Here is an 18,216-nt window from a genome sequence, read left to right as displayed (position 1 = left end):
TTACCTAATGGAACATTTCAATCTGCCACATTCTAAATGTTTACAAGATAAAATGTTAGTTATAATTAGAAGGCCTGTTAATAAAATTATAAAATATGTCAGATGTGCCAGATATACTTGCAGGGGAATTCCAATAACCTAGACACAGACCCAAATAACCATGATTGCTTCAAACCTATACACATAGAGAATATTTAAACTATATGTTATTTTTTTTATACAGAATAATATATATATATATATATATATATATATATATATATATATATATATATATATATATATATATATTACTTTATAACGTTGATTTTACTGATTGACTAACCTGAGGAAATCACTATATGTTTACAATGCATAATTTATCATTCATTACCTAACGGAAAATGACATTTGAGAACATTCCTAATGTTTAAAAAATAAAATGTAAGTTCTTGTTAGAAAGTCTGTTACTAAAGTTATAAAACAGAACTGGACAATGTCTGGTACACCATATAAATTTTAGGTGAATTCCAATAACCTAGACCCAGACCCAAATAAACATGTTCACTTCTATTAATAATGATCCTGATATAAAACCCATATGCAGAGAGAATATTTTAACTATGTATTAGTTGTTTACAGAATAAAATTAAAAAAGTCAATAATTAGGTTAATTAGAAAATAAACTTTATTTTGGAAAAGGTTAAGTACAACATACAACATTACATTAGAACAGCATATAATAAAACACAAAAAACCTAACAAACAATGAAAGTTAAATATACATAACATGACAAATAATTTAAGTCTCTAAATTATAAAATGAAAGTTTAGAGGAACTAAGTGTATTGTAAGCAATGTCCAAAATAATCTTAAATGTTCTATCACAAGTCCAAAAGATCTGAGTATTTAAACAAGCTCCAAGTCTTGATTGTGCTAATGTACAGTATCCTTGAATATGCTGAAGTGCCAACAGTCTTAACATATCACAAAGCAATGTCCAGAGTATCTTTAAATGAATTCAGAATAGTCCCAAAACACTGCTTTAGCCCAGAACATCATTTACAAAAGTTTGTTATTCCAATCATAATCTAATAAATGATTCCTCTCGCAGACTGAAATAAAAACAAGAACAATATGAAACAGAAGTTAGGATTAAAATAAGTTTTCAATTTTTTCTCTCTCTCTCTCTCTCTCTTACTCTATATATATATATATATCCCTGACTCTAAGTCATCCCTGTGTGAAATTTTTCACAATTCATCCCCACATGAAATATTTTATCAAACATCCACACATAACTTACATCACAATACTCAATCATTGAATCAGAAATTTCCCAAAATTTTAAAACAGGTTAAAATGTAACACAAGCATGGCAAAACTCACTTTTACCTAAATTAATTGTCAAGTTTGCATCACTGAGTTGATCAAAGAATTTCTGAATGGTTTCCAATGATATTTCCAGGTGCCATTATAGATGATGACATCATCAATAAACACATCAGTCATCTAGGCCAGATGTATCATGTTCATGAATTGCTAGAATGTTGGCAGAGAATGTTTCATTCCAAACAGCATCACTTTTATCCTATTAAAGTTCTTCTGAAGCTGCAAATGCCAAATTTTATTTTTGCTCTTTCCATGAATTATGAGGGCCAAGAATGGATGTGAGGAATCAATATTTTTGGTCACTCATATCCTTGAGGCCATGGAGGCGATGCTTATTCCAAAGAGTGTCTCTCCCTCCAGGGAGGCACCCAGTTCTTACTGTGTTTTATTATGACCCTGGATGTGTCCAGATCAATATCCTTGCAGAGGTCGAAGAAGTTCTGTTGACTACACCATGGACAAGGTTAATGCAAGACAGAAACGGAATAGATATAGATTAAGTGAAAACACCGAACATAATGTATGCGAATGAAAAAAGTATATGATAATGACCTTAACACATAAGATGAAACTAGACTCTCCCATGAATACATGCAAAAATTCACCAAAATATATAAGATTCAAATTGTCATGTTGCTGTATGAACTCTTGGTTCCTCCATCCATTTCCAGTCATGTTACTGTTACTTATCCCAGGGCCCATGATCATTCTCTATGGCCCTGCATGCAGTGATATGGTTACTAGTGTCATACTAGTGTTCCTTTTTAAATTTCCAGTGGTTTCACTGGGAGGCAAGCACAGGCCCAATTACATATACCCATTTGTGCCACTTCAGCATCCATTGTGGGGAGGGGGCAGTTGGCTAGGCATGAGTATGAACCTTATAGTCAGATGAATTAATCAAAACTCACAACATAGATGAAAGGCACAAGAATAGACCACGATTATGTTATCTAGCAAAGCCTTTGCCCCTGCTAAATCTTTGAGAAAGCTCCTTAACTGTAACAGAGTTAGGAAGCAACAAGAGATCTATTTTAGAGTTAGCTCCAGAAGGTTTTCTAAACTGGAAAGAATTTTAGACTCATCAGAACCTTAAGGTCTGTGACACAGATCAATGGGCAAATCAAACTAAGACTCATTAACTGTATTAACTGCTTTGTCTAAAGACCAGTTCTCTACTGCCTCGGCCACTTTAGCTGAAGGGTAAGACGAGGCATGGGACCTAAAGAGAGGGGTGTCAAGTCAACCTGTTCTGTGTCAAAACCATACAAATATATGATAACAGAAAGGTTTTATCCTCCTCTTTCCTGGGAGACAGGAGTGTATGACCCTATTCCTCTCTCTTGTTGGGGAGATCTTGAGCCCATAACTCCTCATGCAGAACTCAAACAGTGTACTGTAATCCCATGGCAGCATGCAGGGAAATGGGCCATCTTTCTTCCAGGCTGTTTTGATCCCATATCCTGTATAGATTTAGAAAATTTGTAGGAAAAGGGAGATGCCAATCTGATCCCCTTCCCTAATCTAGCACCTGCCAGCTGATTCCCAGTCCCCTGTAGGATGAAATAAATGTCTGGATAGACAGAGGGTCTTAACCCATCCCTATCTCTATACAAAGGGGCTCCTGGATGACCAGTGATCAGTTCTCCTAGACTGGTAAGTGGCGACTGTATCAATAGTTAGGCAACTTGTGTTGTTAGGGAAACCCATCCCCAGATATGATAGACTTTGATCTAAACTCTCCCCTTTCTAGGTGGCTTGATCCTGTCACTGACAATGGGCCCTGAGGACTGAAAAGCTGTTGCTGCCCCCTTAATAAAGGGAGGTACAACTGTGTCTCAGCCCACACTGAGCAGTGGGAGTGCAGAGGATGCTGCTCCTCCCTCACTGGTGGGGCACAAAGTCACCCTCTGTCTTTCTTGATGGAAGAGGGTGTAACTCACTCTTTCCTAGTGCAAAAGACAGAGTGCTGCTCCTCTGACAAGGGGTTGCAATTTGCTCTTTGCCCTCATAGAATGATGAGGTTACTACTCCTTAATGGGAGGACACAACTCATCTTCCATAAGTTTATCAGCTTCCTTGGGAAGTGGCCCACTAACCCTAAGAGTCTCTAAAGAGACTTTGGTAACCTTCTCTGTGACCAAAGGCAAGGAAAACCTAAATGTCCTAAAGAAGATCAGGAAGGAGCTTTTTTCCTTCCTTTATAAGTATGTCTCTGTTCAGCAAAGTTCAAAAATATCATAATGGTGGTAAGGCATATGCAAAGAGATGACACAAATAGAAGCCTAATGAATCCAATGCCCATACTCTCTGGTTGAGATTGGAGATATGTAAATGGCAAGTCTGGTGGCAAACAAGTCCACTAACTGAGAAAAAGGACTGCTAAGCTGTGAAAATTACATTCTGTGAGGACTGTTTTGCTTGACCTTAACAGTCTGCTAAAACTTTCATTTTCCATGGAATGTGGCAAACTTGTTGGGTGATGGTCTTCAGAGTGATCCATTGATGTTGGTTTCAGAGCTCCACATAAAGTGAGTGGGAATATCTGCATCCCTGAGAACAGAGATATGCTGCAACACATGTGTTCAGTGGAAACCATGACACACCGACCTCATTCTTTGTCAATACACCCTTGAAATGTTAGAAATATGGTTTCCATTTCTAATTTATTGATGTGGAGGGACAAATCATCAAGAGTCCAATGGCCCTAAAGAATTATGCCCTCCAGCTCTAAATGAGCACCTGAACAGGAATCTGACAGGGAGGAGTGAGTGTGGGTGTATGCATGGGGACCCCTGTCAGGAATCTCTCCTGATTCATCCATCAGTGCAAAATGGTAATCAAAGTCTGTTATTAGAGGAATCAGAGCTGATAGAGACTCTCTATGTGGTTTCAGTCTTCAAGGAGTCCAATGCAATGTCAAAAATGTGTAAAAGTTTTGACAACAAGGACATTGCAATAAATAGTGAATACCACGATGCCATGGCCACAGCTTACAACATGCACTGTAAAGCAGCTGAATTCAGAGTGGCTCGCTTTGGCATAAGTACTGAGAAAAGGACAACATGAGAAACTATAGTGACAAGATGCCAAACTTTCTGCTCAATCAATGGCTTCAATTATTTTAATGGGAAGGACTGCCAAGGCTCTAGTTGCAATACCCACTTTGGATGCACCTCCATCAACCTGGGGAGGTTGAATGGGCCACTTTGGGGAATGTAACCAGTAACTAGAGACAGAGACCAGAGATCACAAGGTAGAGGAAGGAATAGACCACCCTTGATGCCATCAAATAAAGTCTTGGCCTTTGGAGACCCTGTGTGATTGATGAGGAATGTGGAAAAGGCAGAAGATCCTTTCTAAAATAGAAACGATCTTCTTGGGCCATATACCATATAATTTATGGACACCAGTCCATGTGCAGCAGGTGATTAATACTATCACTACAGCCGGTGGTTAATACCATCACTACAGCAGGTGGCTAATACCATCACTACAGCAGGTGGCTAATACCATCACTACTGCAGGTGGTTAATACCATCACTACAGCAGGTGGCTAATATCATCACTACAGCAGGTGGCTAATACCATCACCACAGCAGGTGGCTAATACCATCACTACAGCAGATGATTAATACTATCACTACAGCCGGTGGTTAATACCATCACTATAGCAGGTGGCTAATACCATCACTACAGCAGGTGGATAATACCAACACTACAGCCGGTGGTTAATACCATCACTACAGCATGTGGCTAATACCATCACTACAGCAGGTGGTTAATACCATCACTACAGCAGGTGGTTAATACTATCACTACAGCGGGTGGCTAATACCATTGCTACAGCAGGTGGTTAATACCATCACTACAGCAGGTGGTTAATGCCATCACTACAGCAGGTGGTTAATACCATCACTACAGCAGGTGGTTAGTACCATCACTACAGCAGGTGGCTAATACCATCACTACAACAGGTGGTTAATACCATTGCTACAGCAGGTGGTTAATACCATCACTACAGCAGGTGGTTAACACCATCACTACAGCAGGTGGTTAATACCATCACTACAGCAGGTGGCTAATACCATCACTACAGCAGGTGGCTAATACCATCACTACAGCAGGTGGTTAATACCATCACTACAGCAGGTGGCTAATACCATCACTACAGCTTAGAAGCATAGGAATAATACAATTTTTCCTGCTTCCCCTTTTCTGCTGACCTTGACATTTTTCACTTCAAGTCAAATTATTGCATCATTATATCACCACTTACAATGCCAAGTTAAGTGCCAATAATATATCAACTTAATGACAACCTGGAGGCACTGTTAAAAAAGAACAAGAATAAAGTTCTCAAAAGAATCAACTATATTATTATTCAGAAATATGTAATTTGTAGTGTACAAATAATTCCAGAATATACATGTACTCAGTCAGGTGAAACTGCTAATAGAGATAAAGAAAGGAAACATAATTTGTATAGACATAGCAGTATCAATGAAGCCTAAATTGGCATGTGGACATGAAAAGGATATCATCAGTTTCAGGCAGAATTGTTAAGAAGCTGGATGAATGTTATTCAGTCCAGACATCCTACATCCCAAGTTATTTAGTCCAGACATCCTACATCCCAAGTTATTCAATCCAGATATCCTACATCCCAAATTCAACTGGCATGGTGGTGGCTAAAGATAACAGTTGGAGTTAGACCAATAACATACACAATGGAGTGATCCAACAGTAAATATCTTAGATCTAACTTGAGATAACACAGTACTTTCTGCTTAAAGAGACAAGATATTACCCGCAATTAATGATGAGCTCACACAACTGGTGGGGGTGTTAGTAGTAGACAAGGAAAGACATACTGGGCAAGTCATGAGGGAGTAGCAACTTGAAACAATATATGACAAGTTCGTAGAGATTTTCATCCCAATAAGAGTCAAAACTTCACCCTATTTGACAGGGACAGTGAGGAGATAGTGTTATCAATTGCTGATTCATCAGGTCTTTGGTTGATATGCCAAGATGCAGCTTAATTAGTTTTATCCATCTGTAATTGTAACCCAGTTGTAAATACTCTGCAACAATTATATATATATATATATATATATATATATATATATATATATATATATATATATATATATATATATATATATATATATATATATATCAGGGCCATGTGAACTTGAACATTAGATGATATGAGGGGTTTGTTTTTTTAACTTTCTGTTCATTTTCTTACTGCATTTCTTTCTGACAACACAAAATTAAATAAAGCAACATGAAAAATGAAATCAAAAGATTTTGATTGCATAAAGTTATAGCAATCAGCTGCATTTAGTATTGGAATTACTTTCTACACATACATCAGTAAAAGTTTAGGTATTCCGTAATTGCTCTTCTGGCATCAATTAATTTTTGGCCATTTATACTAGGTGTGACTATGTTCCTGCCAAGATTTTTTTTTATTGTGGTCATGTTTGTAGAATTTTTCACCTCCATGTCTGTGCATGTGTGCATGCATGTATGTGTGTGCACATCTGTGTTATTGCACTGTTTTATCTCAATAAGTGCCCTTCAAAACCATATCTGATATGCCTGTAAGTACAGTATATGCCTTTGACAATGGACATTATACAAATGAAGACCTGAGTCTAGACCTTTGACCTTGTAACCAATGTGAGAGTGCTGACCATCCACTTGTTTATGGAACCAAACACAAAGATCATATGTTCTAGTCTTTGTGCTCATATATTTAGTGTATGAATAGTTATTTTCAAGATGGTTGTTGTGCCATGTTGCTGGACAGATTAACACCAATTTCATTAGACCTAGCTACTTATTGCAACAGTGTTTTTGAGAAAATCCTATGTTGATACAATTGTCCATTCTAAAGAAACAGCCATGTAAATATTTTCAAGATGGCCATCAAGGCAGCCATTTTTGTTGTTGTTGTTGTTGTAGGGTTTAACGCCATTTTTCAGCACACGATAGGCTATACATGGCGGCCAGTATTAATGGTGGAGGAAGAACCCGGGAAAACCCCGGAAAGAACCACCGACCCACGAGAAGCTACTGGCAAGCTTTCTCACATACCCACATTGGCGCAGCCATTTTTGACAGTTGTGTAAGCGTAATTATAATACAGTAACTACTACACATTGCAAGCAAAAAGTAAACTCATCCAGTCTAGAGAATTTGCATTCCCTAGATTTCTCAAACTGGCATCAATTTTATTTAATACAAACTACAAATACAAATGCAGGGGCCCCGAGTGGCCGAGTGGTCTAAAGCGCTCTTCGTTACGGATCACTGCCATCTCACCTCTGCCTGCGTCGGTTCGAGTCTGAGATTCAGCCAATGTGGGTATGTGAGAAAGCCTGCCAGTAGCTTCTCGTGGGTCGGTGGTTCTTTCCGGGGTTTTCCCGGGTTCTTCCTCCACCATTAATACTGGCCACCATATATAGCCTATCGTGTGCTGAAAAATGGCATTAAACCGCACAACAACAACAACAACAAATGCATGTTTTAGGGAAAATCAAGTGTCAATATAGCCATTAATTAAAGAGATAATTATCACAATGCAGGACTTTACAAGTTTCAGATGTATTTGCATAACTGCAGAATGAATGATGGATAACACATTCTGTACAAGAATCTTACAACACAGTCATATTCTACTATAGTACTTGAATATCATTCTTTGTACACAATATCAATTAAAGTCCTGTCATGTATGTTAAATTTGCATTTGTTTTTATTTATTATATGGTGTGGGTTATGTAACATTGTATTTTGTAGTTGACCTTGTCCAAAATCAAGTTCATTGTTTATGTGACCTGAATCAATGGATTTTTAAATTATGTAAACTACTAATACATTGCTAATATTTTCTTTATGAGTATGGGCTTAATATTAGGATCATTATCAATATAATCAAACATATTTATCTTGGTCTGAGTCAAGGACACTGTGTTTACCTTGTTCTTTATTATAATTTTAGTAAAAGATCTTCTAATTATAACTAAGATTTTATTTTATAAACATTTGGAATCTCCTAGAATGAAATTTTCCATTAGGTAATAGTTGTCATTAGAAAATGCTAATTTTGACCTAGGTCAGGTAGAGGAATAATAAAAAAAATTTAAATGTAAAAATTAATTATTCCTGTGATAACATCTGGGCAGAAATCATTATATTGTTCTATTCAGATGTTGATTTTGGGTGAAATTATTTTGTATTCTCTGGAAATACAAAGTGCTGTATATAATATTCTTGAAAAGAGAGACTGGGAATTGCAATGAATTCAAACAAAGAAACATTTCAATTATATTACTCTGATTCAACAAAAGACTATTGGCACATCTTCACTTTACAGGCCATCAAAGGCAAATCAACACTCTCAGCATTGTATTTCTTTTGAAACCCAGCAAAGTTTATTCAGAACTTTATTGATTAGGTTTTGTGTTCACAATTCTAGGGACCACTCTTGTGGCCTAAGTGGTTAGAGCATCCACCTCGGATGTGTGAGGTTGTGGGTTTGAACCTTGGCAGAATAGTATCAATTAGCTATTAAGGTCCTACAAGCATATCAGTTTTTGTACAAAGTTGATATCAGTTGAAGTTCATTGAGAATAAATGGTTATCCATTCCATGTCCTAGGATTTATTTACCAGCTTTTCTTCTCACCACAAGCACCAATTTTTAATCTATCTAAGTCTATTCAAGCTGATTTCTTTACTAATATCTTGGCATATGTACTCCATTCATCAAAATGATACTTGTATATGTATCAGTTGATCATACTGAATCTAACATATCCTTCTCTCTACACATTTCCATTTAGAAATCTCCTTTTCAAACTTGTTGAAAGTTTCAATATGCAGAATTTAATTTATATAATTCATAATGAGCAATTTTCACAGAATTTTCATTACAATTCTGTAAAATTGGGAATCTTTGGTATCTCTCTTCAATATTCTCTGACAATTTTGGTCAAATTATGTTTATTGTTTTGAAAAAGAAATATTCCAGAAGCTAAAGTCATCCCAGAATTTCAATTCAAAATTAAATCAAATTATGTTCATCAGAATTAAAGAATCAATTGTCTGAGTGTAGTTCAAGTTTTGACAATAGCAGTCCTATCTGATAATGGCAAGACTTGTACACATTGTAAGGACATTATGCCAGGATGATTTATGTCAATTTGGTAAAAATAATTTTAGTGGTTTTTGAGAACATAGTAAAATGTCATCTATTTTTAATATATAAAGCCATGATGAAATTTTAGTAACAGTGGCCTTATCTGATGGCATCATTTGCAAAACTTTTGATAGTTCCTCATGCCAGAAGGCTCTTTGCCAATGTGTGTTTGAAATTTGTCAAGTGTTTTGTTTTCAGAAAAGTTTGAAATTAACAGCTCCTGTCATGACAGATGACACACAATGACTAAACTTGATGAACACTGTACAATGAATGATACGTGAAGGATACAGGCCCATGCATACAGCTAAATTTGAAACACTTCCTGTCAGATGGTTCTGGAGACTGATTTAAGAGATTGTATTTTTTATATGAAAATGACATCATACCAAATCAGTATGCAAAGATAAACAGTCTGGTAAAAAGTCACATAATGACCTCATTTATGTGATGAGAGTCTCCACCACAACATCATGTCAAATCTATAATATTTCAAAACAGCAAATAAAAAATCTTGCTATTGATCCTTCTCACAAGTATGAACTTTAAACTATTTCAAAATAAATGCTAATTCAAATTTACGGCTTCTCAGCAGGATATGACTTTTTCTCCCTGAAAGTCACAGAAAACTACTATACATAAGAGCTCAATTTATTTATCACTTTATCTTAAACACAAATGTTAGTGCACATTAATTTAGAATCAGCATTATAAAATTTGCAATTTTAATATGAAATCAAATATTGTGTCACACTGCCTTGAACACAATAGTACAACACACAATGCAACAATCAATAAAACTGATAAGACTACTGGTGGAAACATTTTAAGACATAAATAGCAGTCAAAGCCCTATAAAGTAAAATTCATGTTTTAATTTTATTTGTTTAACTTGGGTTCATAATTATCATTAAAAATGTTACATGTCCTCTTCTACTCAACGATGAAAAATGTCAACTGACTGTGACAGCATTATATGATTTCAAGTGACATCCACATTAAGTAATTACTTGTTATCTAAGCTAGAATTATTTTGTCAGTTGCTGAAAACTTAATTATTTTTCATCAAAATAAGCTAATTAAGGCAATAACTGTCTCAGTGAATTACAACTCATATAAGATGCCAGTATTATACCACCATCCATGTGTAGCCTCAGCCTAATGTTTTGTTAAAATCACACACTGCCGATAACTCCATCGTTGTTGATTGTACCTTATATGCAAATTCTTCCTCTAACTTAGAGATACATTATAAATTGCAATTTCTAATAAAACAGAACTACCTGTCCTTCCTCATTATTGTGTTTTATGCTGAATCTGGATTTAGCATTTCCAAAAATAGCAATGGTTGTATTAAATCTGTTTACAGTATAAACAGTATAGGTTTGTACAGAGGCATTACAATGAACAAGTGACATTCAAAATTATAGTTCTTAAAATATTAAACAGTGAAAACATATAAATGGTTTGGAACTCCTGTGGTTTATTAGTACAACTAGCAGAAAAAACTTCAGTTTACTGGTGTTTGTTTGCAATGGATACAAATTCAATGACCTTAAAAAGGAGAATTCCAATTTTACAGTTGTAAGGTTTGGATCCTTCTGAGCCAATGGGTAATTGTACCCTTAAATAATTAAAAGCTATTTTATGTACAGCAATCTCCTTAGCTACTAGATGCTCATTTTTTTTCTCCTCTAACTTTACACTGTCAGAATCATATGGTATTTTTCCATATTGAATGGCATCATGCTGCTTGACACATGCATCTAAAAATAATATCATGTACTAGGAGATACTCTTTAAACCAACCATGTCCACTCATTTAGAAGACATTTTAGCTTTTGGTTTATTAGATATGTTTGTAAATAAACTAAAACTGTTTTGTCTATTTGAAAGTTGAGATGATAAAGTGAACAATGCTAAAGAGCTTACTTAGTCACAAATGAAATTTTCAAACAAGCAAACATATAAATGCAATTGTTGCAACGTCCACAACAAACATGAAAGACGCCATATTGAAAATACCATTCTGATCATTTAAAACAGTTACATAGGAAAAATGTTTGTAACCTTTTGAAAACAAAATGATTCAAACTATGACCAGTACTCTCTAGGGTTTATAAAATAGTGTAGAAAAGCATATTGAGGACAAAAACTATTGCATATCTATCTGAGGCATACCATTGTACAAGTCAATAAAAACACTAAATTTGAGAAACAAATGCAACTGAAGGTTTTGGTAGAAAACTAAGACCCTCAGAGCCAATAAGCCAAGATGACAAAAAAGTCTTATTTCTGCTGGCTAAGTGGACTGCTACACAGCAACTGCTTTGCAATTTCCCCCCTTAAGTCTTTTCAAAAAAATGGTATGCTAGTGATGTAAGCCATGCAGGTCATATACATAACTGGGGTCCCTTCAACAAAGAGCATGCAAGTGACAAGGTATAAACACACATCTTCTTTACCTGGTAGTAAGAATAGCAATAATATACTTACATTTTTGCTAGTTCAGCAAACTGGAATTATATGACACATGTGATGGGTTCCAAAACTTGATACTCAATGCAAATATTGTACTGTAATTTTGACTATATTTCCAACAGAAATTACATTGTCTTCATGCCACTCAAAAGGAAATGAATGTGATATTCCATAGTATCTTGTTGATACTTTCAATTAGAAGAAATAATATTTTTCACACATGATTCAAAACAATCAATGACAGAATAGAAACAGATGTGCAGTTGATTGAAGGTGGGTCCCTCCACTGTTCAAATCATGTGTACACTGCATCAAATTGACTCAGCTAATAAATCTAAACCTTCACAAGCAGAAAACAGAACTGAGTTGGCTCAACAGAGAAAAACAAAATCCACCCATTCCACTCTAGACCAAATGAAAAAGTTGTTTCAATGCAAATTCATTCGCAATATGACTCTAAATTTCAATTTTATGTAGACCAAAATGATAATTTTTTAAGCTAATGTCAAGCACGATGCAGTTCAAAAAAGTCGCTGGGTGGTGCTATGTCTGCATTGATATTGTTAGCGTGAATTGATGAATCTACAGTTGTGTATTTGTTTTGTAATACAGCATAAATTCTACTACTTTGTTTCTTTTAGTGTATTGTTTTTATTATTAAGCCTTATGTATAAAAATAAATGAGTATATATTGATACAATAAAAGGGTTACCGCATTTACATGGGAAAATATGAACTCATTTTTTCAGAGTATTTCTGCACACCCAAGATCGCACCGTATTAAACAGAAAAACTCTGTCATATTTTCCCATACATATGCCAATAATTAGAGTGAGTCAAAATATAATGATTATCCCTAACCTTATATGACAGACATGAGTGGAAAGAGTATGTCACCATTAAATTACAATTTTATCAACATAATACTTTATTTTTCACATCCAGTCATTTAGGAACAAAAATAGTTTCAGGGAAACAAAAAAATGGCTGAAAAAAGAATAAATCCTAGTTGCTGACTGTCTTCAAGTTTTAATTTTAAATGTGCTGATTAATGAAATAAAAGTTGAGAATAAAATTAAAATACAGTTATGTGTCGTCTTATTATTTGAAAATTAAATATTCAGACATTATCTTGTCTGTCAAAATGAGACTTTGTATTTAACTTATAACCTATAATCCAAAAAACATAAAAAACAGGTTTAGAGATGTCACAGGTGCATTCAAGCAGTTTGTTCTGCATATTATAAATTGCAGACCATAATATAAGTTTAATATCCGCATATAAAGAAGTAACATGATATCCAATATAATGACAAGCAGAATGGTAAATAATACTTCCCAATACTTACATGCAAATGCAAGCATTTTAATATTATATTGCTTCCTTCCAACTTCATGGAGTGGGAAATCAATACGTCAATAATTAGTCTCCAGTGTCACAGATGAATGAAAGAATTTAACACTCCTCAGGGGTACCAGTGTGCTGCATTTTGAGTAACTCTCCAAAGAATGGAGATTTTGCTAATGCATTTTGCATCAAAAGAAACAGATTGTTTCCTTCTTTCAACAACTCTATCTGTGTAAAACCTTGGTCAGCCCACTTATCATCAGTGTAGGCTCATTTACTGTCAGGAGTGTGACCTGTTGGTCAGGTTTGCTTTAAATATCCTTGAGGTTTTTTTTCCCAGGTGTACATATAATGCCTTACAGTGAATGTCTCAAGAATCTAATTGTTGGAAATCTTTAGTGCTCTGCAAAAATCACAGATGCTACTGAAAGTGTTGATACCAATCTTATTGCAGCCATTATGGGCATGGGAACCTGTAGTTTGGACCTACTCTTGACCATTATTGTTGCCTCTACTGTCTTGGGACATAAAGTGGCCACACCAGCCTGTGGACTAGTTGGGATTGCCAGTAATTTTATTAGTCAAAGCCTCCACGTAAAATTCTCAAAACATGATTAAATCCATATGGTGGCTAGGCCAAAATTAATACCGTCTCAGACCACCTCTCTAGAACCTTACAAAATAAACATATATTCGATGAAGAATTCTGGCTAATCATTGTTGAGGGTGGAAAACATAAACCAAAGAAAGCCAAAATGAGCTCAGGCGACAATTAATGATGAGGTAAAAATGCTTTCATCCAGCATGGTCATCAGAAAGTGTATGCAGGCTGCTTTAATTACTGATTAAACCTTGTGATAAATCAGACCCACACCATTTGATTCTGCAAACGATGTAAACTCTCTTAGCATAAATAGAAACATGTCACATAGGGACAGTTTGACCCAAATATTTGAGTTTGACAAAACCTGAGTATGAAAATATAAATAAAAAATGTGCTGAAAATTTCTTTAAATTAGAAAAATTGTGTTTAGTGTGTCTTACAAATCCCAGTTTGACAGTATTTGTTTGAGATTCACCAAAACATTTTTGTTTCGATGTGACAGCTTTGATGACATCATGTATATCAATGGAGATAGAGCTAAGGTAGGTCTGTTTTCTTACACCACAAGTACAACAATGGACGGGGGAATAGATTCTTCAAAGATTTCCATATCTTTTCTTTACAATTGTAAAGTCATGAGAAACAACAGGCCACCCCAATAGTGGAGTCCATAAAAAACTTGGGAATATTAGGGTGGGTTACTTTATAGGCCATACTGTTGGAAATTTAGCAGCCTTTTTCTTCAAAAACAAATAAATAAAGGCACAACTGTGGCCAAAAAGAGATAGATGTTTTCAATAAATGCAGAGTGCACCAATTACAGAATACTCTCCACTTGTGGTTGACTGTCTCCTAGCTTAAGTAATGCAGTCTGCAACTCTGCTTTAGACAGATGGTTTTGTATCAGCCAGGCATGAAGGTGAAACATCTGTGGATTGTTATGAAATCCCTCCTCAGCAGCAACTCCATGAGTATGTACACCAACAAATCAAGGAGATCACTGAACTAGAACCATTCATACAACACAGATGGTATCAGGATGAGACATTACAAAAATGTCCTGAGAAACATCAGGGATTATTCTCAAGGATGGAAGGTGTAGGCATACAGTCAATCATTCTTCTAACTGAAGGCATCCACTGCCCATGTACTATAGCTTAGTACTGGGTACACAGATTGACAGTTTATTCAAAAATGTTGCAAATAATGTCAACCTTTGGCCTTCCCAGCAGAAAATTTTAAAGAGACTTTCTAAGGACTGCACAAATATTTGCTTGGCAAGCTGTCTATTACAAAATCTTCTTTTTGCCTGGAGTGTGGTGGACGTTCTAGGTGATTGCTTCCAAATGTGCCAATCTAAGGTGGTTCCAGGCTTCTACGCAATAAGAAGGGGTATAAGTGCTTCCTTGGTGTTGAGATGTGCTGCTCAAACCACAAATCATAAAGTACTACCGTCTTTGGCTCTAAGTGATCACTCCTGCCCAAATCTGAAATGTTGTTATAAAGGAAACAATGAGGTTATGAGGCATGTATCTAAACTCTGGCAAAAATCTAATTATTCACCCCATCCCAAAAGATTCCAAGATGAAAAGGGGTCCCTGTGAGTTCTCCAATTTGCTAGCAGTATAAACTGGACAGGCTTTGAGTAAGTCTTCCTTGGGAAACTAGATTAATAATAATAATAATAATGTGGACTTTGTACAGTGCCTAATTGTTAGAAGCTTTAAGTGCTTTACAATATTAGATAACATAAAAACATACACAATGAAATTACAAAACAAAAACATCCTGACAATAATTAAGGAAGTAAACATTATTAAATCTTTAAGTCTGTTCTTGTAGTCAAAAATAGGTGAGTGTTAAGAGTACTCTTGAATCATATCACAGTGTCATTGTGTCTAAGATCTATGGGCAATTTGTTCCCTGTATTTGGGTCATGGTACGCAAAAGAAATGTTGTCTGTATGACTCTGTTTTAGCAGTGGGAACAATGAGAATGTGAGTATCAGAAGAAGAGAGCAAGTTTCCAAATGGGGAGTACACATTGATGAGGTCTGATAGGTACATTTTAATGGAGCCAGTCAACAAAATGTAGCATAGTGAACAGATTTGCATTTCACTTGGAAATGAATGGGTAGACAGTGAATGTTATAGAGCATGCGGGAGCTTTTCTCAGTTCTTCATACTCTAAGGATGACCCCAGCTGCTGTGTTTTGAACTTTTTGAAGTTTATGTGGTAGATACTATGATGAGCCAGATAGAAGTGAATTACAATAGTCCAGTCTTGAAATTACTTAGGAACAAACAAGTATTTCAGTGGGATCAACCAAAAGAAAATTGCAAATGGATCTGCTGCCACAGTGTCCCCAGGAAAGAAAGTCCATTTTAACATTCTTGTTGGAAGGAACAGCATCTGTATGACCATGTTGGAAGTAAAAGCATCTGTATGTCAGCATGTTGGAAGGTTGCTGTTGTTATTGTTGTTATAGTGTTTCATGCCATTTTTCAGCACAAGACACACTATACATGGTGGCCAGTATAAGTGGTGGAGGAAGAACCAGGGAAACCCCCAGAAAGAACCATCGACTCATGAGAAGCTACTGGCAAGCTTTCTAACAGACCCACATTGACCAAGCCTGAGACTCGAACCCATACAGACAAAGGTGAGATGCCAGTGATCCGTAATGGTGAGCTCTTTAGACCACTGGGCCACTCAGGGCCCCTCCATGTTGGAAGGAATAACATCTGTATGACCTTGTTGGAAGGAACAGCATCTGTATGACCATGTTGGAAGGACCAGCATGTATTACCATGATGGAAGGAATAGCATCTGTATGACCATGATGGAAGGAACAGCATTAACATAACCCTGTTGGAAGGAACAACATATGTATGACCCTGTTGGAAGGAAAATCATCTGTATGACCCTGATAGAAGGAACAGCATCTGTATGACCCTGATAGAAGAAACAGCATCTGTCTGACCCTGTTGGAAGGAAAAGCATCTGTAGGACCCTGTTGGAAGGAAAGGCATCTGTAGGATTCTGTTGGAAGGAAAGGCATCTGTAGGACCCTGTTGGAAGGAACAGCATGTGCAGGACCCTTTTGGAAGGAACAGCATCTGTATGACATTTTTGGAAGGAACAGCATCCCTATGACATTTTTGGAAGGAACAGCATCTGTATAGCCCTGTTGGAAGGAACAGCATCTGTATGACATTTTTGGAAGGAACAGCATCTGTATGGCCCTGTTGGAAGGAACAGCATCTGTATGACATTTTTGGAAGGAACAGCATCTGTAGGACCACGATGGAAGGAACAGCATCTGTAGGACAATGATGGAACGAACAGCATCTGTAGGACATTTTTGGAAGGAACACAGACTGTCACTTTATTTGTGAGGAAATTCATCCACATGTAATTGAAAGTCTGGGTAGGAACCAGATCCAACTTATCTAGACTGAAGATTAGGCCCAGACAAGACACTATTTTCCAAGACTGACATGCCAGTGAGAAATAAAATATATTTGCCAAGCTTAAGTACAATCCATCAAAAAGACCAGTAGTCCTAATGAGATTACGTGTATTAAACCACAAGACAAGCAGGACAAAACATCTTACCAAAATAGCAAGAACTATGTGATTTGTGAATATGCACATCTTTAGGTAATGACCATAATATTGGCCAAGTTTCATGGCTATCCAATAAAACTACAAGACTATTTGCACTAACAAGATCATACCACAGATTGTGTCCTACACTGCTACAAGACAAAAATCCTAATAACTCCAACATAGCTTGGAAGAGTCATGATTATTTGTCTTCTGGTGATGCCTATAATATTTAAAAAAAGATAAAACTATTTTCAATGTGGACATCATTAAAAAACAATACATAAAAAGAATTAGATATTAAATCAATATGGTTTACAAGACATACTGCATACAATAATACATGAATACAATGGGACAAATCACATATCACATGACTTAAAATAAAAAGAAGCAAAGCATTCTACAAGAAGCAGTAACTAAATAAGAATTTAGTTTATAATTAACTAAAATGCAAAGGCTAGAACCTGAAGGGTGCTACAAACATGAATAAGTGCTAAAATAAAGAAAGACAATCAATAAAAATTCAAGTTATCATTAATTAAAAGCAAGTACTGGTTAGGACTAAAAACATGATGAAATACAAAGT

At 35.9% G+C, this 18,216-nt stretch overlaps 1 protein-coding gene across 4 annotated transcripts in view; it reads right to left on the bottom strand.

Annotated features, from left to right (window-relative positions):
* LOC149773296 (protein turtle homolog B-like) overlaps positions 1-18,216 on the bottom strand; it is a 73,052-nt gene that overhangs the window by 30,330 nt on the left and 24,506 nt on the right. The window lies entirely within an intron of this gene.

The sequence above is a fragment of the Sinohyriopsis cumingii genome, unplaced genomic scaffold, assembly GCF_028554795.1.
Source record: "Sinohyriopsis cumingii isolate HCF-2022 unplaced genomic scaffold, ASM2855479v2 utg000695l, whole genome shotgun sequence".
NCBI lineage: Eukaryota > Metazoa > Mollusca > Bivalvia > Unionida > Unionidae > Sinohyriopsis > Sinohyriopsis cumingii.
The sequence above is the reverse complement of the archived record's forward strand: the minus strand, read 5'-3'. Positions and strand labels throughout refer to the sequence as shown.